The sequence below is a fragment of the Bombina bombina genome, chromosome 3 (genome assembly GCF_027579735.1).
Source record: "Bombina bombina isolate aBomBom1 chromosome 3, aBomBom1.pri, whole genome shotgun sequence".
Taxonomy (NCBI): domain Eukaryota; kingdom Metazoa; phylum Chordata; class Amphibia; order Anura; family Bombinatoridae; genus Bombina; species Bombina bombina.
Window position 1 is genome coordinate 917,182,886 of NC_069501.1, and position 22,983 is coordinate 917,205,868.

Below are 22,983 nucleotides of genomic sequence, written 5' to 3' on the forward strand. Positions count from 1 at the left end.
ATGCAACAGTGCATCTACAAGCTCTGCGGAGTACAGCCCTCATATTGTCACTAAAGAAGTGGTGAGATCAATATGGCGACGGCAAACGACTGGCATCAGTCGATAATACAGCTACTGGACAGACGTTTTGAGGAAATTGAGCAAAGCTTGATCAGTGTCCTCTCTTCTGTTTATGATCAATCACCTTCCGTGGAGAGTTTGCGGAGTACACAGGAGCAGGAGGTTTCGTCAGATACATTGCTTGGTGCGGCGGCTACTGAGAACAAACAGTTGCAGACTGCTGTAGAGCCCATTTGTGTTTATTCGGAACTTTCTATTCCCCTACATGAGGAGAGTCCTCTTTACCTACCTATCGCTACTTGGGCGAATCACCTACTTGTGGCCAGCCCCTTGCTGGAGGTCATGGAAACCCTATCTGCATTTAAGGGAGCTCTGACTGTGAAAATGACAAGGCACCCGACTTCCCAGCTTGTCAAGTGTCTATCGGAGGATATGCTATTTTTAGATGTGAAACGCTGGGGACACTTACAGCAGCTGTTGGTCAACTCCTTCAACAGAGCAGGAGTAGGCTGAATCTGAGACCTGAGGACTTGTTAGGGACGCAGGTCCTTTGTTTTTGATACTTGGTTTTTCTTTATGTTTTGTTTTTTCCCCCAAGTTATCTGACTCTTTAAATACGTCTGTATAGCACTGGGTTATATGTGTCTGGCCTCCTTAATGATGACTATCTTTCTGATCATAGTCTAACCTCGGTCTTCTGGGAAAGGTATCTTCATCTAAGAGAATGTTGGAAAATAACACTTGAGGTCTGCAGTACTGCGCAGCATTGTTTGTGTATATATGATGAGACAGGTCTGCTCTGCATTTCCTATGTTGCAAGGGATATACTATAAATGTGCCTAGGTAGATTTTAAGATTTACAGTCTGAGACTTATAAAGGTTTGATGATGCCTTTCAAAGAGTTATATATATGTACTCTTTCTTTCCCCAAGATTTTTAATCACATTATAGGCAGACGCAGCGTGCTTTCAGACATCAGTAGACCATTGTGTATGGCTTAATATTTATTTACTTTTTCTCCCTCTTGAGATGAAGCTGGGTTTGTGGCTATACAGACAAAATCCTACTATATAGATAGTTATTACTATTTCATCACCCCATGCTACTAATACAATATGCACTGGGTCTAGAGAGTTTAGAGACTCTTCTATAAAATGTATACTTAAAGTTCCCTGATACACTATTATGAAAATTTTATCTAGAGACCTTAAAGCTATTTTGTTCACCAGCATTTCATTATACTCCCACATTTATTAATAGTTTACTGTGATATAGTTTACAATTACTTATCCTTGAAGGTTTCACTGTCTAGGTAACAAATTCAGTCCACTATATAAGTTATAGTCTTGCATGTGTATTTGATATATATACAGGGTCCAAGAGTGGCCCTTTAAATACTAGCCTCCCCATGTAATCTGCCCCTATTAGAGTAGTCGTTTTATTCTATAGCCCAAGAGAGGCTACTATATTTATTTTGGGGTTATCCAGATAGCGCGTAATTGACATTAGAAAATTGGGGTTGTCTAATTACATGATATACTGAAAAATGAGGTAACTATTTTCTCTGCCAATTATTGTATTATTTGACATTTTCTTTGATTTGGTTCATTTTGCATTTACATTGTATCTATATTGCTTCTCCGGATTATTATAGGAGACATATGTACTGTGTGATATTTTACCTCAATAAAAAATAAAAATATTAAAATAAAATTAAAAAAAATAAAAAAATTTGGTGGATGTTCCGTCATGCTGTGAGGCTTTGTGGCCAGTGCCGGTACTGGGAATTTGTTAAAGTTGAGGGTCTCATGGATTCCGCTCAAAATCAGCAGATACTGGAGAATAATGTTGAGAAATCAGTCACAAAGTTGAAGTTACGACGGGGCTGGATAAGACAACGACCGAAAACACTGCATTTATGCAGAGGAACAAGTACAATGTTCTGGAATGGCCATACCAGTCTCCAGACCTGAATATCATCTATCAAAATCTGTGGGGTGATTTGAAGTGGGCTGTCCACGCTCGGCAACCATCAAACCTAACTGAACCAGAGAGGTTTTGCAAGGTGGAATGGTCCAAAATACCTTCATCCAGAATCAAGACAATCATTACAGGCTATAGGAAGCATCTAGAGGCTGTTATTTCTGCTAAAGGAGGCTCTACTAAATATTGATGCAATATTTCTGTTGGGGTGCCCAAATTTATGCAGCTGACTAATTTCGTTTTGATGCATATTGCACATTTTCTTTTAATCCAATAAACCTCATTTTACTACTGAAATATTACTGTCTCCTTCAGTTATTTGATAGATCAAAATGAAATTGCTGATTCAAACACCCAATTATTTATAAATGAAAATCATGGAAATTGTCAGGGGTGCCTAAACTTTTGCATACGACTGTATTCACACCAGGTAATCACTATTATCACAGTGATTATCTGGCTATTAAAACTTATATAGCAGCTTTATTTTAAAGAGGGGCTTCTGGGCTTTAAAACAAGGGGTCTTGGGGATCTCTCGGCCTTTTTGATGGCCTATTATAAGTGCTACGAGACCCTTTAATTAAAAGAAATGTATTAAACTTTGAATAAACAAACAATGTTGTAAAAAAGGTGTGTGTGTGTGTGTGTATATGTCTGTGTTTTTTAAAATCTATTTGAAAAATAAGGAGTTATCCTCATATAAATTAGGGCCTTTTGTTATATATTTGTTTCTGGTGTCCTTCGACAGCTCTTTGGTCTTCACCATAGTGGAGTTTGGAGTGTGACTGTTTGAGGTTGTGGACAGGTGTCTTTTATACTGATAACAAGTTCAAACAGGTGTCGTTAATACAGGTAATGAGTGGTGGACAGAGGAGCCTCTTAAAGAAGAAGATACAGGTCTGTGAGAGCCAGAAATCTTGCTTGTTTGTAGGTGACCAAATACTTATTTTCCACCATAATATGCAAATAAGTTCTTTCAAAATCAGACAATGTGATTGTCTGGATTTGTTTCCACATTTTGTCTCTCATAGTTGAGGTATACCTATGATGAAAATTACAGGCCTCTCTCATCTTCTTAAGTGGGAGAACTTGCACAATTGTTGGTGGCTGACTAAATACTTTTTTGCCCCACTGTGTGTGTGTGTATGTATATATATATATATATATATATATATATATACACACACACACACACACATTAACACACACATACATATACAAATACATATAAACACACACATATATATATATATATTAACACACACTTATTAAACAACTAAATCTGGCTCTTAAGTATATTGGTTGGCTCCTAGACTCCTAGAATAAATGTTGTTAAGCCCTGACTTACCTTTTCTGCAATGTGCTGTTACCCTGTACCACACTGGAGTTCAGGAAGGGGGAGGAAATTGAAAAGAGAGGAACGCAGTAAAGATGTACACTGAGATAGAACGGAACAGTGACACCTGCAGTTTGTTTTTTGTTTTTTTAACTGTCACGGACGGTCTTTCTGCAGACACACTGCAATGAGACAGACAGTGTTCTGCCTTGGGGCTTCGAAGGCTGGGTCGCAGGGCAGTATTCCAACATGATAACGACCCCAAACACACCTCCGAGATGACCACTGCCTTGCTAAAGAAGCTGATGGAAAAGGTGATGGACTGACCAAGCATGTCTCCAGACCTAAACCCTATTGAGCATTTGTGGGGCATCCTCAAACGGAAGGTGCGTGAGCGCAAGGTCTCTAACATCCACCAGCTCTGTGATGTCGTCATGGAGGAGTGGAAGAGGACTCCAGTGGCAACCTGTAAAGCTCTGGTGAACTCCATGCCCAAGAGGGTTAAGGCAGTGCTGGAAAATAATGGTGGCCACACAAAATATTGACAATTTGGGCCCAATTTGGACAATTCCACTAAGGGGTGTATTCCCTTTTGTTGCCAACGGTTTAGACATTAATGGCTGAATGTTGAGCTATTTTGAGGGTACAGCACATTTACACTGTGATACAAGCTGTACACTCACTACTTTACATTGTAGCAAAGTGTAATTGCTTCAGTGTTGTCACATGAAAAGATATAATAAAATATTTACAAAAATGTGAGGCGTGTACTCACTTTTGTGGGATACTATATATATATATATATATATATATATATATACACACACACACACATATACACACACATATATATATATTTAGACATGTATATGTATGTTTTGCTATGTTAAAGCCCTTTGCAGTCCTTTTTGTTCCTAACACTTCAGACCTTATATCTTTAAAACTTTTTAAAAAAATGTTTTTTTATAATTAGATAGTGTTATGAGTGTAAGTGTACTTTTGTATTTTTATGTATTTTGTGACACTTTTTATCCAAGCATAGCAGTTAACCAGAGCTCTGATGTTGCACTATCCTGAAGAGCGTTAATTCAATTGAGCTTGAACGAACGTGTTTAATACGCACGCTAAAGCCGATGCACGTAAACACCTGCGATAACCCCGATATTGCTCTCGCAAGTTAGCAATGGCAAATATTTCCACAATTTGCGGAGCTGGTCAAATTAGCCAATTCCTTGACAGTAATGTAATTGAGATAATAGGATGCCCTGTAGCATTAAGATACTTATTATGGTGCTAATACACATGTGCATTAACCCCTTAATGACCGAGGACGTGCAGGGTACGTCCTCTTAAAAAAGTCACTTAACGACCAAGGACGTACCCTGCACGTCCTCGGTTTGGAAAGCAGCTGGAAGCGATCCTGATCACTTCCAGCTGATTTCCGGTTATTGCAGGATGCCTCGATATTGAGGCATCCTGCAATAACATTTTTTACCCCTCCGGTGCAGAGAGAGCCACTCTGTGGCCCTCTCTGCACCGGACATCGATGGCCGCATTCGTTGGTGGGTGGGAGCTGAAGTGGGAGGTGGGTGGGCGGCCATCGATGGCTTCTTAGTTAGAGAGGGGGGCGGGATCGGTTGCGGTATCGCCGGGGGCGCGCACGGGTGCGCGCGCGTGCACGGGGGGTGGCGGGCGGGCGCGTGCATGGGGCGGGAGCGGGTGGGAACCGCTACACTACAGAAAAAAGGTACAAGTTGATTGTCAAAAAATATATAATAAACTTATTTTTTTTAAAACATCTAAGGGATCAGGAAGGGGTGGGGGGTTGGTATTGGGGGGGGGGAAGCTACACTACAGAAAAGGGACATTTTTTTAATATATAACAGCATATTTTTCACTAAAATGGGTACTGGCAGACAGCTGCCAGTACCCAAGATGGCGCACATTAAGTCAGAGGGGGAGGGTTAGAGAGCTGTTTGGTGGGGGATCAGTGAGGTTGGGGGCTAATGGGGATCCTACACATAAGCATATGTAAATATGCTAAAAAAAAATGCACAAAAAAGCCAAAATTCTCCTTTTATTTTAGTACTGGCAGAGTTTCTGCCAGTACTTAAGATGGCGGGGACATTTGTGGGGTAGGGGAGGGAAGAGAGATGTTTGGGAGGGATCAGGGGGTCTGATGTTTCAGGTGGGAGGCTGATCTCTACACTAAAGCTAAAATTAACCCTGCAAGCTCCCTACAAGCTACCTAATTAACCCCTTCACTGCTAGCCATAATACACGTGTGATGCGCAGCGCCATTTATCAGCATTCTAATTACCAAAAAGCAACGCCAAAGTCATATATGTCTGCTATTTCTGAACAAAGGGGATCCCAGAGAAGCATTTACAACCATTTGTGCCATAATTGCACAAGCTGTTTGTAAATGATTTCAGTGAGAAACCTAAAATTGTGAAAAATGTAACATTTTTTTTAATTTGATCGCATTTGGCGGTGAAATGGTGGCATGAAATATACCAAAATGGGCCTAGATCAATACTTGGGGTTGTCTACTACACTACACTAAAGCTAAAAATACCCCAAAAAGCTCCTTACATGCTTCCTAATTAACCCCTTCACTGCTGGGCATAATACACGTGTGGTGGGCAGTGGCATTTAGCGGCCTTCTAATTACCAAAAAGCAAAGCCAAAGCCATATATGTCTGCTATTTCTGAACAAAGGGGATCCCAGAGAAGAATTTACAACCATTTATGCCATAATTGCACAAGCAGTTTGTAAATAATTTCAGTGAGAAACTGAAAGTTTGTGAAAAAATTTGTGAAAAAGTGAACGATTTTTTGTATTTGATCGCATTTGGCGGTGAAATGGTGGCATGAAATATACCAAAATGGGCCTAGATCAATACTTTGGGATGTCTTCTAAAAAAAAATATATACATGTCAATGGATATTCAGGGATTCCTGAAAGATATCAGTGTCCCAATGTAACTAGCGCTAATTTTGAAAAAAAATGGTTTGAAAATAGCAAAGTGCTACTTGTATTTATGGCCCTATAAGTTACAAAAAAAGCAAAGAACTTGTAAACATTGGGTATTTCTAAACTCAGGACAAAATTTAGAAACTATTTAGCATGGGTGTTTTTTGGTGGTTGTAGATATGTAACAGATTTTGGGGTTCAAAGTTAGAAAAAGTGTGTTTTTTTCCATTTTTCCTCATTTTATAAATTATTTTATAGTAAATGATAAGATATGATGAAAATAATGGTATTTTTAGAAAGTCCATTTAATGGCGAGAAAAACGGTATATAATATGTGTGGGTACAGTAAATGAGTAAGAGGAAAATTTCAGCTAAACACAAACACCGCAGAAATGTAAAAATAGCCTTGGTCCCAAACGGACAGAAAATGGAAAAGTGCTCTGGTCACTAAGGGGTTAAAAGAGACATCAAAGTGAATAGTATGCTGGTACAATACAGCATATAAGTCCAATGATATCTCTGCTCTTCCACAGGCTCTTATTGGTAAGAGTTGGCTCTGTCCAATAGACTGGTAAAAGGGCAAAGATTGGTACCAAATTTACTATTTTCATTTGTATATGTTAAAATTAGGGGACTTCATAAATAACACTGGTATCACCAAAACTCCTAAACTGTCCCGACCCTTGACATAGAAAATTAAAGGGACAATCTACTCAAGATTTTGTATTTATTTTTTAACCCCTTAATGACCGCAGCACTTTTCCATTTTCTGTCCGTTTGGGACCAAGGCTATTTTTACATTTTTGCGGTGTTTGTGTTTAGCTGTAATTTTCCTCTTACTCATTTACTGTACCCACACATATTATATACCGTTTTTCTCGCCATTAAATTGACTTTCAAAAGATACCATAATTTTCATCATATCTTATAATTTACTATAAAAAACATTATAAAATATGAGGAAAAAATGGAAAAAAACACATTTTTTCTAACTTTGACCCCCAAAATCTGTTACACATCTACAACCACCAAAAAACACCCATGCTAAATAGTTTCTAAATTTTGTCCTGAGTTTAGAAATATCCAATGTTTACATGTTCTTTGCTTTTTTTGCAAGTTATAGGGCCATAAATACAAGTAGCACTTTGCTATTTCCAAACCACTTTTTTTCAAAATTAGCGCTAGTTACATTGGAACACTAATATCTTTCAGGAATCCCTGAATATCCATTGACATGTATATATTTTTTTTTAGAAGACATCCCAAAGTATTGATCTAGGCCCATTTTGGTATATTTCATGCCACCATTTCACCGCCAAATGCGATCAAATAAAAAATTTTTTTCACTTTTTCACAAATATTTTCACAAACTTTAGGTTTCTCACTGAAATTATTTACAAACAACTTATGCAATTATAGCATAAATGGTTGTAAATGCTTCTCTGGGATCCCCTTTGTTCAGAAATAGCAGACATATATGGCTTTGGCTTTGCTTTTTGGTAATTAGAAGGCTGCTAAATGCCCCTGCGCAAAATACGCGTATTATGCCCAGCAGTGAAGGGGTTAATTAGGGAGCATGTAGGGAGCTTCTAGGGTTAATTTTAGCTTTAGTGTAGTGTAGTAGACAACCCCAAGTATTGATATAGGCCCATTTTGGTATATTTCATGCCACCATTTCACCGCCAAATGCGATCAAATTAAAAAAAACGTTAATTTTTTCACAATTTTAGGTTTCTCACTGAAATTATTTACAAACAGCTTGTGCAATTATGGCACAAATGGTTGTAAATGCTTCTCTGGGATGCCCTTTGTTCAGAAATAGCAGACATATATGACTTTGGCGTTGCTTTTTGGTAATTAGAAAGTCGCTAAATGCTGCTGCGCATCACACGTGTATTATGGCTAGCAGTGAAGGGGTTAATTAGGTAGTGTGTAGGGAGCTTGCAGGGTTAATTTTAGCTTTAGTGTAGAGTTCAGCCTCCCACCTGACACATCCCACCCCCTGATCCCTCCCAAACAGCTCCCTTCCCTCCCCCACCCCACTATTGTCCCCGCCATCTTAAGTACTGGCAGAAAGTCTGCCAGTACTAAAATAAAAGATTTTTTTTTTTTAAAAAAAGAAAAAAAAAAAAGCATATTTACATATGCTGTGTTTAGGATCCCCCTTAGCCCCCAACCTCCCTGATCCCCCCCAAAACAGCTCTCTAAGCCTCCCCCTCTGCCTTATTGGGGGCCATCTTGGGTACTGGCAGCTGTCTGCCAGTACCCATTTTGCACAATCAAATATTTATTTAATTTTTATTTTTGTTATTTCCCCCCACCCCCCCCCCCCCCCCCGACCAAACCCCACCACCTAAATACCGAATAAGGTGTTTTTTTTTTAAAATTACTTGTCCCACTTTTATTTTGGGACACATTTTTTTCTGTAGTGCAGCGGTCCCCACCCGGTCCCTGCCCCGGCGCGCCCCCGCGCGCGCCCCCTCGTGCACGTGCGCGCGCCCCCGCGCGCGCCCGGACTTGCACGCCCACGATCCCGCCCCCCTCCACATGACAAGGGCCATCGATGGCCGCCACCCACCTCCCACACCGGCTCCCACCCACCAACGATACCGGCCATCGATGTCCGGTGCAGAGAGGGCCACAGAGTGGCTCTCTCTGCATCGGATGGCCATCTAAGGTTATTGCAGGATGCCTCCATATCGAGGCATCACTGCAATAACCGGAAAGCAGCTGGAAGCGAGCAGGATCGCTTCCAGCTGCTTTCCACACCGAGGACGTGCAGGGTACGTTCTCAGGCATTAACTGCCTTTTTTCTGAGGACGTACCCTGCACGTCCTCGGTCATTAAGGGGTTAAAGTTAGATAATACCTTTATTACCTATTCCACTGTTTTGCATAAACAACACTGTTCTAAATATAGCTGCAAGCAGCAATAGAGGTGGCCAAGCGCATTGCCTATGCAATGGCATACAAGCAGCTAAGTCACAAAAATAGCTATAATGCACGTTTTTGCAGTTCTAAGATAAACAGTTGGAAAGAGAACACATTTTTGAAATTATTGCGTTTTTAAAGATGGCTGCCACACTATATGACCAATACTTTCAGCATGAACAGATGTAAATCTAGGTCACATTATATGGTTATACAGCAAATTTCAAAGCCTTAACATAAGCGGTTGCAAAGAAAACACATTTTCAAAGTTTTTGCGCTATTCAAGATGGCGGCCATACCATGTGACCAATACGTTCAACATGAACATATGTAATTGTATGTCACAATATAAGTTTATACATAAAGTTTCACAGTTCTAACATAAGTGGTTGCAGAGAAAATAGATTTTCGAAATGTTCGCAAAAAACAAAATGGCTGCCAGAATATATGATATACATTCTCCATATTATGCACAATAGTTGTCACCATAGATGTCAATAAGCATGGCAAAAATAAAGCATTTTGGTAAAACAGTTTTTGTTTTATTATTAATTTAAAAATATCGTTAAGCATTTTTGAACAATTCAAAATGGCTGCCAAACCACATGACGTACCAACTTCTCTTGAACAAATCTGAATTTTAGTCATAAGATAACTCTATAAACAAAATTTCAAGTCTGTGCCATAAGCGGTTTCGGAGAAGAAGATTTTTGTAGTTTTTAAAAACAGCGCATTCGAAACAAAATGGGCGCCAAGCTATGTAATGTATGGCTTTCAAATTGCACATACTAATGCTCACTATAGACCTCTACAATTTGCAGAAGTTTCATGAAAATTTGCAAATGTTTTATTTCATGAAGGCGACTGCGCAGTGCGAATTTTAACTGCAATATTGCCTTTAGGGGTCATAACTGTGTGTAATCATGTGTCTGCTGCACTGTAATATAGTTAAATAGTGCAAATATAATGCATAAAGTGCAAATTTACGCAATTAAACAACGATAAAAAGGCGAATCACTCAAAGCAGCCATGTTGATTATGGTAAATATGCAGTTTTAACAATCTTGGTAGATGACCTCGCAAAGAGTACATGTGCAAAATTGCGCTTCATTGCACTTAGCGGTTTCAGAAAAGAAGATGTTTAAAGATTTTCGCACATTTCAAAATGGCAGCTAGATCATGTGACCAAATCACTTCTCTTGAACAAACTTTATTCTAGGTCAGTACAGCAGTACACACAGCAAGTTTCACAACTGTAACATAAGCGGTTACAGAGAAGAAGATTTTCAAGAGTTTGTCAAAATTTTTCGCAAAAAACAATATGGCTGCTAGATCACATGACCTATGAGATTTATATTGCATAGGATTATGCACAGCATAGATCTCTAGCACTGTGCCAAGTTTCATGAGTTTTTGAGTTATGCTGTTGTTATTATAAGCATTTGAAAAAAACGGCGGAAAAATAATAATAATAAAAATAATAATAATAATAATAATAATAATAATAATAATCTGAGCAAAAACAATAGGTGTCCAGCACTATAGTGCTTGGCCACCTAATAATACGTTTTTTACCTCTGTGATTACCTTGTATCTAAGCTATCTTTAGAGGCTTAAATACAAGGTAATCACAAAGGTAACACGTGTATTAATATAACAGTGTTAGGTATGCAAAACTGGGAAATTAGTAATAAAGGGATTATCTATCTTTTTAAACAATAACAATTTTCAAGGAGACTGTCCCTTTAAGCTAAAATTAGTAAACTTTTTCTTAATGTTTATAGATCAAGTTATTGTTAAAAAAAATTTGTTAAATTATGCAATTAATTTGTGCTTTGAATATTAGAAATGTTATAATATTAGAAAGTATTACACTTAACTAGAATACTCTACTGAAACTACCTTCACTAAAGTAGTAAGTTATATGATCACTGCTTAAGTCAACAAACAATTCTATCGCCCGCTCCTGAATCTCTATGCTGCTTTCAACACTGTCAGCAGGCCTGGTCTACTGAATATTTCCCACTCTCTGGTTGTGACACTGTGCCATCATAGATTGGAACCACTTCTTAATCATCTCCTTTACTAATACTGACTCTGCTGGTTTTTGGTTTAGCCTAAATCTCAATCCATTGGTTCACAAACTCGTAACAATCTGTACTTTTTCATTTGGAAAACTCTTAAAATTGCTTGCGTTTAAACACAACCTCTAAACTGATTATCCATAATTTATTTATGTCCTCCCAACATATCCCACCATCTTCTGATACATGTAAAACAATGTCTCCCTAACAAATCTTCCTTAGTGCAGGGGACGATATATTTGTTTTAAATTTAGTAACCATTAAGACTATTTAGGAGCCAGACAGTGGTATTTGTATATAGATATTTAGAGAATAACCGAAAAAATATGGAGCCAGTGACTCCTTGGCTACTGGGTTTGTCAACCCCTTCCTTAGTGGCCTCCCTCCTGAACAATATCATTATATACAGGGCTAAAATCTTAGTCCCTGTCTCGTTCATTAACAAACCAACACCAAATCGCTGCAGACAAATTAATTAGAACACCTGCATTCACAGACCAACTGTGATCAATTATGTGAATAAGTAGAGCGCTGGATATATAAAATGTATTCCAAACCCCTCACTATGAGAAAGATCCTTCAATCTATTCTAAGGGTTTACTAGTAGTAGGGTGATAAAGTGAGGGTGCTAACAATAGCTGAAGGAATAAATTGAGAAGTCTGGATGTGTAAAGTTTCCAAAGAATTAGAAAAGTGCAATAAACATATTATTAAAAGCAAAAAGAGCAAAAATTGTGAATATTTCTTAATTCTAAATATAGGTTTAATAAAACTTCAAAATTATATGAAATAAAGTGCTGTATTTGTGTAGGATAAATAATGATTGCAGATATTTCTGCTAGTTTTCAAGATAGTATGTATATAAATAGATAAAGATGTACCCTAAGTGAAGCCCTAAATAGTGTAGCGGCCAGTGGTTAGTTCGTTAAAAGTTCAATTTTTTTATATAGTTGCAGATTATGTATTGGGTAATATAAAGTGCAATATGCAAAGGAGTGTTTAATATACTTATAAATTGACCTCCAGAACACCTACAATTTGCAGATTATGTGTGGGTTAATATAAAGTGCGATATGCAAAGGAGTGTTTAATATACTTATAAATTGACCTCCAGAACACCTACAATTTAAAGTAAAAGACCCAGTATTAAAATAAAAAAAGGGGTAATTTATTTAAAATACAGAAAATAATAGTTTAAAAGATCTTATAGAACATTCGGGACGTCTCCCAATATTCACATGCCTTATATATTTACCTATATGTAAAACTTTACAGATGCATCGATACTATCAAACACAAGTGAAATATATCTCAACGGTTCCCATATAAAAATGTTGTGGCAATTTCCACCTTAAACAAGTTATAGATTACAGAGGAGCAGTTCTTAGATACTTTGTTAAACACCGCCCTTTAGTGTTACACACGCAGTGATATCAAAACTTATGGACACATTAGAATTTGCAGCATGATATGTTTCCGTAATGTATCAACAGTTTTTTGGTTATTCTGTACCTAATATGAGCAACTGCCCTTAGTACTGTGCACGCAGTTGTTGTAGCCTTTGTTTGTTCACACTTAGCGTTGTGAATAGTCTTTAGGATATGCCATAAAAGTAAAGTTACCTGTTTCTCTAAAGTTTCTGACAGGTGTCTCTTATTTCTTCTTCGTAGAAGCGGTCCGTCTAACTGCTTAGCTGGCAGTCCTCTCAACCTTGCCATATGTGTTGGCGTCTGACGTCACACTCCCTGTGGGAGGAAATTGTATGTAAACACTTTTTCCGGTCTGGTCCGTTGTCACTTTGCTTGTAAATAACGATAAACCACTTGAAATAAAAACTGCACTTAGTGCTGTGCACGCAGTTTGGCTTGATGTTCCTGTAGATTAGTTAACAGAATACTGTGAGGAATATGTATAGATAACCCGGGTTAAAAATATTCACTCTTTTCTTGAAGAAATATAAAGTATAAAGTTCTTAAATATAAACCATCAAGTCACACAGCTCGACGCGTTTCGCTCTTCTCCAGAGCTTTATCAAGATCTGCAAATTGTAGGTGTTCTGGAGGTCAATTTATAAGTATATTAAACACTCCTTTGCATATCGCACTTTATATTACCCAATACATAATCTGCAACAATATATAAAAATTGAACTTTTAACGAACTAACCACTGGCCGCTACACTATTTAGGGCTTCACTTAGGATACATCTCTATCTATTTATATACATACTATCTTGAAAACTAGCAGAAATATCTGCAATCATTATTTATCCTACACAAATACAGCACTTTATTTCATATAATTTTGAAGTTTTATTAAACCTATATTTAGAATTAAGAAGTATTCACATTTTTTGCTCTTTTTGCTTTTAATAATATGTTTATTGCACTTTACTAATTCTTTGGAAACTTTACAAATCCAGACTTCTCAAGTTATTCCTTCAGCTATTGTTAGCGCCCTCACTTTATCACCCTACTTCACAGACCAACTGCTTTGACCCAGCCCCCTCTAACTCTCATGTCCACTCTCACATCAAATAGTTTCACTTCCATCTGTAGAACACAGTCAACATTGTTGCATTACTCACTCACATAACATTTGTTGTCTTTTAACTTATGTCTTCACTATAGTAATGCAAGTCAAATAGGAGTGGACATGGTCTTCTGAGAGGTATATTAAGCCCCCAAAATGCTCCCATCCTCCTCTGTTGCTATTCTATGCCAGTCCAAACACTAGCTTCCATTAACTTCTAGGATCACGATAAATATTCTAACTCTAAAGCACAAAGCCCTCCACAGCACTGTACCCTCTCCCTGTAATCACCACCTCTCAGTCGTGTCCGCAGCACTTCTCTTGAACTGAATCTATCCTGTTAAACTATCTTTCTAAGTTTGTCAGACAGTACCCCAGCTTTTTATTACTTAAATTCTACCTCAAAAACAACCTCTTCATAGAAGCTTAACAACTACCTAAATTAAGGAACATCCAAGACCAATTTAGCAAGCTGGAAACTCAATATACATAGTAGGCATACAATCAGCATGAAATGGTATATGTTAATGTAATTCTTTTCTCCCATTAATGTGCTCTCAACCATTAATTTTACCTGATGGGTGTAGTAAATTGCTTACAAATGTCTTCTTTAACTTTATTTTGTCTTTTGAAATGACATATGTACTGTAAATATGAACAATGCATTATTATATACTAGTCCTAAAGCCCGTTCACACGGGCCATTTTTTGCAGTACAGTGGTCCCACCCCTTGCGTTCTCTTCCTCCCACTCTCTTTTGCTTTCTCTCTCTCCCCCCCTCTTTTGTGCTCTCTCTCTCCCCCTCTCTTTTGCGCTCTCTCTCCCCCTCTCTTTTGAGCTCTCTCTCTCCCCCCTCTCTTTTGCGCTCTCTCTCTCCCTCTCTATCTCCCCTCTCTCTTTCTCTCTTTCCCCTCTCCCTCTCTAATCTCTCTCTCTCCACTCTCTCTCTCTTCTCTCTCCACTCTCTCTCTCTCTCTCTCCCCCCTCTCTTTTGCGCTCTCTCTCCATCTCCCCTCTCTCTTTCTCTCTTTCCCCTCTCCCTCTCTCTCTCTCTCATCTCTCTCTCTCTCTCTCTCCTCTCTTTCTCTCCACTCTCTCTCCTCCCTCTCCCCTCTCTCTCTCTCTCTCCTCCCTCTCCCCTCTCTCTGTCTCCCCCCTCTGTCTCTCTCTCTCCCCCTCTCTCTTTCCCCCCTCTCCCCTCCCTCTCTCCCCCCCCCCCCCCTCTCTCTCCCCCCTCTCTCTCTCTCCCCTCTCTCTCTCTCCCCTCTCTCTCTCTCTCTCTCTCTCTCTCTCTCTCTCCTCTCTCCCCTCTCTCTCTCTCTCTCTCTCTCTCTCCCCCCTCTCTCTCTCTCCCCTCTCTCTCCCCCCCTCTCTCTCCTCTCCCGCACCTTAGCCCGACCCGTTCCTCTGACAGCCAGATGCTTGTAACTGATCCTCACGCGACTACTCGCGCCGGTCTGGAGTCAGCTGTCTCGCGCTGCTGTTTACGGAGGTACGCGTGCGTGGTCTACGCTGAAGCCAAGTGTGTGGGTGCGCGTGCGAGGTCTATACGGAGGTGTGCGTGCGAGGTGTGTGTGGGTGCGCGTGCGAGGTCTATTGTCAGCTGTGCGCTGAGGCCAAGTGTGTGGGTGCGTGTGCGAGGTGTATTCTCAGCTGTGCGCTGCTGCACGGAGGTGCGCGTGCGAGGAGGTCAATCTAAGGCCAAGTGTGTTTGTCTCTAGTGCGCATGACGGCTTCAGACAAACACACTTGGCCTTTTATAATATAGGATAGAAAAGCTATGTAAACAAAATACAGCAGTAAAACATTAAGTTCCCAGTGGGTTTGGGAGAAAGAGAGCCTACATCATTTGAAAACATAATTTATGCTTACCTGATAAATGTATTTCTCTTGTGGTGTATCCAATCCACGGATCATCCATTACTTGTGGGATATTATCCTTCCCAACAGGAAGTTGCAAGAGGATCACCCACAGCAGAGCTGCTATATAGCTCCTCCCCTAACTGCCATATCCAGTCATTCGACCGAAGACAAGCAGAGAAAGGAGAAACCATAGGGTGCAGTGGTGACTGTAGTTTAAAGTTAAAAAATACCTGCCTTAAAATGACAGGGCGGGCCGTGGACTGGCTACAGCACAAGAGAAATAAATTTATCAGGTAAGCATAAATTATGTTTTCTCTTGTAAGGTGTATCCAGTCCACCGATCATCCATTACTTGTGGGATACCAATACCAAAGCTAAAGTACACGGATGAAGGGAGGGACAAGGCAGGTACTTAAACGGAAGGTACCACTGCCTGTAAAACCTTTCTCCCAAAAATAGCCTCCGAAGAAGCAAAAGTATCAAATTTATAGAATTTTGAAAAGGTATGAAGCGAAGACCAAGTCGCCGCATTGCAAATCTGTTCAACAGAAGCCTCATTTTTGAAGGCCCATGTGGAAGCCACAGCTCTAGTAGAATGAGCTGTAATCCTTTCAGGAGGCTGCTGGCCAGCAGTCTCATAAACTAAGCGGATGATGCTTCTTAGCCAAAACGAAAGAGAGGTTGCCGAAGCCTTTTGGCCTCTCCTCTGTCCAGAGTAAACAAACAAAGCAGATGTTTGCCGAAAATCTTTAGTAGCTTGTAAATAATATTTTAAAGCATGAACCACGTCAAGATTGTGTGATAGACGTTCCTTCTTTGAAGAAGGATTAGGACACAATGATGGAACAACAATCTCCTGATTGATATTCTTATTAGATACCACCTTAGGTAAAAACCCAGGTTTGGTACGCAGAACTACCTTATCTGCATGGAAAATCAGATAAGGAGAATCACATTGTAAGGCAGATAACTCGGAAACTCTACAAGCCGAGGAAATAGCTACCAAAAAAATAACTTTCCAAGATAAAAGTTTGATATCTATGGAATGAAGAGGTTCAAACGGAACCCCCTGAAGAACTTTAAGAACAAAATTTAAGCTCCATGGCGGAGTAACAGGTTTAAACACAGGCTTGATTCTAACTAAAGCCTGACAAAATGCCTGAACGTCTGGAACATCTGCCAGACGCTTGTGCAAAAGAATAGACAGAGCAGAAATCTGTCCCTTTAAGGAACTAGCTGACAATCCTTTTTCCAATCCTTCTTGGAGAAAAGATAATATCCTGGGAATCCTGACTTTATTCCATGAGTAACCCTTGGATTCACACCAATAAAGATATTTACGCCATATCTTATGATAGATTTTCCTGGTGACAGGCTTTCGTGCCTGAATTAAGGTATCAATGACTGACTCGGAGAAGCCACGCTTTGATAAAATCAAGCGTTCAATCTCCAGGCAGTCAGTCTCAGAGAAATTAGATTTGGATGGTTGAAAGGACCTTGAAGTAGAAGGTCCTGTCTCAGCGGCAGAGTCCATGGTGGAAAGGATGACATGTCCACCAGATCTGCATACCAAGTCCTGCGTGGCCACGCAGGCGCTATCAAGATCACAAATGCTCTCTCCTGCTTGATTTTGGCAATCAGAAGAGGGAGCAGAGGAAACAGTGGAAACACATAAGCCAGGTTGAAAGACCAAGGTGCTGCTAGAGCATCTATCAGCGTCGCCTTGGGATCCCTGGACCTGGATCCGTAACAAGGAAGTTTGGCGTTCTGGCGAGACGCCATATGATCCAGTTCTGGTTTGCCCCAACGATGAATCAATTGTACAAACACCTCCGGATGGAGTTCCCACTCCCCCGGATGAAAAGTCTGACGACTTAGAAAATCCGCCTCCCAGTTCTCTACACCTGGGATATGGATAGCTGACAGGTGGCAAGAGTGAGTCTCTGCCCAGCGAATTATCCTTGAGACTTCTAACATCGCTAGGGAACTCCTTGTTCCCCCTTGATGGTTGATGTAAGCCACAGTCGTGATGTTGTCCGACTGAAATCTGAGGAACCCCATTGTCGCTAGCTGAGGCCAAGCCTGAAGAGCATTGAATATCGCTCTCAGTTCCAGAATGTTTATTGGAAGGCGTGTCTCCTCCTGAGTCCATGATCCCTGAGCCTTCAGGGAGTTCCAGACTGCCTCCCAGCCTAGAAGGCTGGCAACTGTCGTTACAATTGTCCAATCTGGCCTGCGAAAGGTCATACCCTTGGACAGATGGACCCGAGATAGCCACCAGAGAAGAGAATCCCTGGTCTCTTGATCCAGATTTAGTAGAGGGGACAAATCTGTGTAATCCCCATTCCACGCTACCATTAAGCCGATTACTTCCATACACTGAGCCACCGAAGGGCGAGAAGTGGAATAAAGAACACGGCAGGAATTTAGAAGTTTTGATAACCTGGCCTCTGTCAGGTAAATCTTCATTTCTACAGAATCTATCAGAGTTCCTAGGAAGGAAACTCTTGTGAGAGGTGATAGAGAACTCTTTTCTTCATTCACTTTCCACCCATGCGACCTCAGAAATGCCAGAACTATGTCCGTATGAGACTTGGCAATTTGGAAATTTGACGCCTGTATCAGGATGTCGTCTAAATAAGGGGCCGCTGCTATGCCCCGCAGTCAGAAGTGACCCCAGAACCTTCATAAAGATTCTTGGGGCTGTAGCTAATCCAAAGGGGAGAGCTACAAACTGGTAATGCCTGTCTATGAAGGCAAATCTGAGAAACCGATGATGATCTTTGTGTATCGGAATGTGAAGATAAACATCCTTTAAATCCACTGTAGTCATATATTGACCCTCCTGGATCATAGGTAGGATGGTACGAATAGTCTCCATCTTGAATGATGGAACTCTGAGGAATTTGTTTAAGATCTTGAGATCCAAAATTGGTCTGAAGGTTCCCTCTTTTTTGGGAACCACAAACAGATTTGAGTAAAAACCCTGTCCCTGTTCCTCCTTTGGAACTGGATGGATCACTCCCATAACTAGGAGGTCTTGAACACAGTGTAAGAATGCCTCTCTCTTTATCTGGTTTGCAGATAATTGTGAAAGGTAAAATGTCCCTTTTGGAGGGGAAGCTTTGAAGTCCAGAAGATATCCCTGGGATATAATTTCCAACGCCCAGGGATCCTGGACATCTCTTGCCCAAGCCTGGGCGAAGAGCGAAAGTCTGCCCCCTACTAGATCCGTTACCGGATAGGGGGCCGATCCTTCATGCTGTCTTAGAGGCAGCAGCAGGCTTTTTGGCCTGCTTACCTTTGTTTCTGGTCTAGTTAGGTCTCCAGACCGACTTGGACTGAGCAAAAGTTCCTTCTTGTTTTGCATTAGAGGAAGTTGATGCCGCACTCGCCTTGAAGTTTCGAAAGGCACGAAAATGAGTCTGTTTGGCCCTTGATTTGAACCTATCCTGAGGAAAGGCATGACCTTTTCCTCCAGTGATATCAGAAATGATCTCCTTCAAACCAGGCCCGAATACGGTTTGCCCCTTGAAGGGAATGTTAAGCAGCATAGGACTTTGAAGTGACGTCAGCTAACCATGATTTAAGCCATAGCGCCCTGCGCGCCTGTATAGCAAAACCAGAATTCTTAGCCGTTAGTTTAGTCAAATGAACAATGGCATCAGAAACAAAAGAATTGGCTAGCTTAAGTGCTCTAAGCTTGTCAAGTATGTCATCCAATGGAGTCGCTACCTGTAAAGCCTCTTCTAGAGACTCAAACCAGAAAGCCGCAGCAGCAGTGAATGGGGCAATGCATGCAAGGGGCAGTAGAATAAAACCTTGTTGAATAAACATTTTCTTAAGGTAACCCTCAAACTTTTTATCCATTGGACCTGAGAAAGCACAACTGTCCTCGACAGGGATAGTAGTACGCTTTGCTAGGGTAGAAACTGCTCCCTCCACCTTAGGGACTGTCTGCCATAAGTCTCGTGTGGTGGCATCTATTGGAAACATTTTCTTAAAAATAGGAGGGGGAGAGAACGGCAACCCTGGTCTATCCCATTCCTTAGTAATAATTTCTGTAAACCTTTTAGGTATTGGAAAAACATCAGTACACACCGGCACTGCATAGTATTTATCCAATCTACACAATTTCTCTGGCACTGCAATTGTATCACAGTCATTCAGAGCAGCTAAAACCTCCCTGAGCAATACGCGGAGGTGTTCAAGCTTAAATTTAAATGTAGACATATCAGAATCAGGTTGAATCATCTTCCCTGAGTCAGAAACATCACCCACAGAAAGAAGCTCTCCTTCCTCAGCTTCTGCATATTGTGAGGGAGTATCAGACATAGCTCTTAAAGCGTCAGTATGCTCTGTATTTCTTCTAACTCCAGAGCTGTCTCGCTTTCTAAACCCAGGTAGTCTGGATAATACCGCTGACAGTGTATTATCCATGACTGCCGCCATGTCTTGTAAAGTAAATGCTATGGGCGCCCTAGATGTACTTGGGGCCATTTGAGCGTGAGTCCCTTGAGCGTGAGTCAAAGGGTCTGACACGTGGGGCGAGTTAGTCGGCATAACTTCCCCCTCGTCAGATTCCTCTGGTGATAAATTTTTTAAAGACAGAATATGATCTTTATTACTTAAAGTGAAATTAGTACATTTGGTACACATTCTAAGAGGGGGTTCCACCATGGCTTCTAAACATAATGAACAAGGAGTTTTCTCTATGTCAGACATGTTTAAACAGACTAGCAATGAGACCAGCAAGCTTGGAAAACACTTTAAATCAAGTTAACAAGCAAAAAATAAAAACGGTACTGTGCCTTTAAGAGAAACAAATTTTGTCAGAATTTGAAAAACAGTGAAAAAAGGCAGTAAATCAAACGAAATTTTTACAGTGTGTATAATAAGCTAACAGAGCATTGCACCCACTTGCAAATGGATGATTAACCCCTTAGTTCAAAAAACGGATCAAAAAAACGATACAGACTTTTTTTTTTAACAGTCACAACAAACTGCCACAGCTCTGCTGTGGCCCTACCTTCCCAACAAATGACTTTGGAAAGCCTAAGAGCCCATTAGAGATGTCCTATAGCATTCAGGGGACTCCTTGAGGAAAGCTGGATGCTCAGTCTGTAATTTTTGCTGCGCAATTAAGCGCTAAATTAGGCCCCTCCCACTCATGTTAAACCAGTGGAGAGCCTCAGGAAACTGTTTCTAGGCAAATTTAAGCCAGCCATGTGAAAAAAACTAGGCCCCAATAAAGTTTTATCACCAAAGTATATATAAAAACGCTTAAACATTCCAGCAAACGTTTTATACTTTGAGAGTAAGCATGATACCAGTCGCTATTAAATCACTGTATTCAGGCTTACCTTACATAAATCTGGTATCAGCAGCATTTTCTAGCATTTTACATCTCTAGAAAAAAAATTAACTGCACATACCTCATAGCAGGATACCCTGCACGCCATTCCCCAGCTGAAGTTACCTCTCTCTTCAGTTATGTGTGAGAACAGCAATGGATCTTAGTTACAACCTGCTAGGATCATAGAGATCACAGGCAGATTCTTCTTCTATTTTCTGCCTGTGACAAAATAGTACAACTCCGGTACTATTTAAAAATAACAAACTTTTGATTGAAGAAAAAAATAACTACTTTTCACCACTTCTCTCTTACTACCTCCATGCTTGTTGAGAGTTGCAAGAGAATGACTGGGTATGGCAGTTAGGTGAGGAGCTATATAGCAGCTCTGCTGTGGGTGATCTTCTTGCAACTTCCTGTTGGGAAGGAGAATATCCCACAAGTAATGGATGATCCGTGGACTGGATACACCTTACAAGAGAAATAGTGTTTTTGTAGATGCTTGGAATACAATTAACTCTTATCAGTTACTTGCCTGATTATAATGTTCCTTTAGTATTTTCTCAATTACATTAAAAGTATTGAAAACTGCACATATAGGTATATTCTAGCAACTGAAAATATAAGTACCTAAGTAGTGACCTTTGGGTATAAACAGTCCAGAGTTAGACCAGCAACCGGGTTATGTGCCTAATTAGGCCAGGTGCACGTTGGATAACCTGGCGACCTCCAGCTAAAAACATATCAGAAAAAATACTCCACAGCACCAAGGAATCATTAAAACTATCCTTTATTGAAGCATACAAACGGACAGGTATGTGACGTTTCAGGATCACTGTCCCTTAATCATGCATATTAAACAGTGCACCTGTGTCTTTATTTAATGGTATGGCCAACCAATCACAGACTTGGATTTACTCACACATTCTTTCAACATTAACATAGACAGGGCAGGGTAATACTGCCCTCTGCTGATCACAATAAAGCTAAACACAAGCTTTTTTTTCCAAAGTATACAAACATCAAAATAACACAGTACAGTGCTAGATATTAATGTACACAAAATGGCATTAAATAATGGCATTAGATAATTGCAACTAAAACATCATGAACATATACAATATGGAGAGCTAAACCCCATAATTTATTCAATACATAAGGATGACTGGATTATATACAACTAGAGGAAGACTGATAGATCCAATTCTCTATTGAGCCCTTTAGGGTGCATAGTGTCCAATTTGTGGATCCAGGACGCCTCTCTCTATTTTAAGAACGTTCTCTATTACCTCCTCCCCTAGGTGTATCAATCTGATCAATGATTTGCTATCTAAGTTGATTTATTTGATTGTCACATTCCAGAGAATGGCACACCATAGGTGCTTGAGTGTCACCTTTTCTGATATTTGACTTGTGCTGATTTAATCTCTCTCTCATTTAATGTGACATAGATTCACAAGTGTAATATGACTTTAATTTAAATTTATACCCACTTGGGTGGACAAACTCATGTCCCTTAATGACAGAGTGGCAATTACTACAGCCTAGGCATGGGTAACATCCTGAATTATTTTCAGTGATATATCTTTCTTTCCTAATACATTTAGGACCCAGGTCTGACTGCACTAAAGAGTCACTGAGCTTCTCAACTCTCCCATGAGCCATAATCAGTGTTTTTTGTAGTATTTCCACATCCTTATTACATGTCTGAATAATGTGCCAATGCTTTCTTATAATGCAAGATATTCTCTCACTAAAGTTATTAAATTGGGATACAAATATTAATCTGTCATCAGTTTTTTCACTGTATTCTTTTTATTCCCATCCTAAGGTATTTTATGGGTTTCACTATAAATGAGGGTATC

The 22,983-nt window shown here is 40.1% G+C and overlaps 1 protein-coding gene across 2 annotated transcripts in view; it reads right to left on the reverse strand.

Moving 5' to 3' along the window:
* Positions 1-22,983, reverse strand: part of METTL18 (methyltransferase like 18) — a 154,707-nt gene that overhangs the window by 89,586 nt on the left and 42,138 nt on the right. The gene's annotated exons all lie outside the window — the stretch shown is intronic.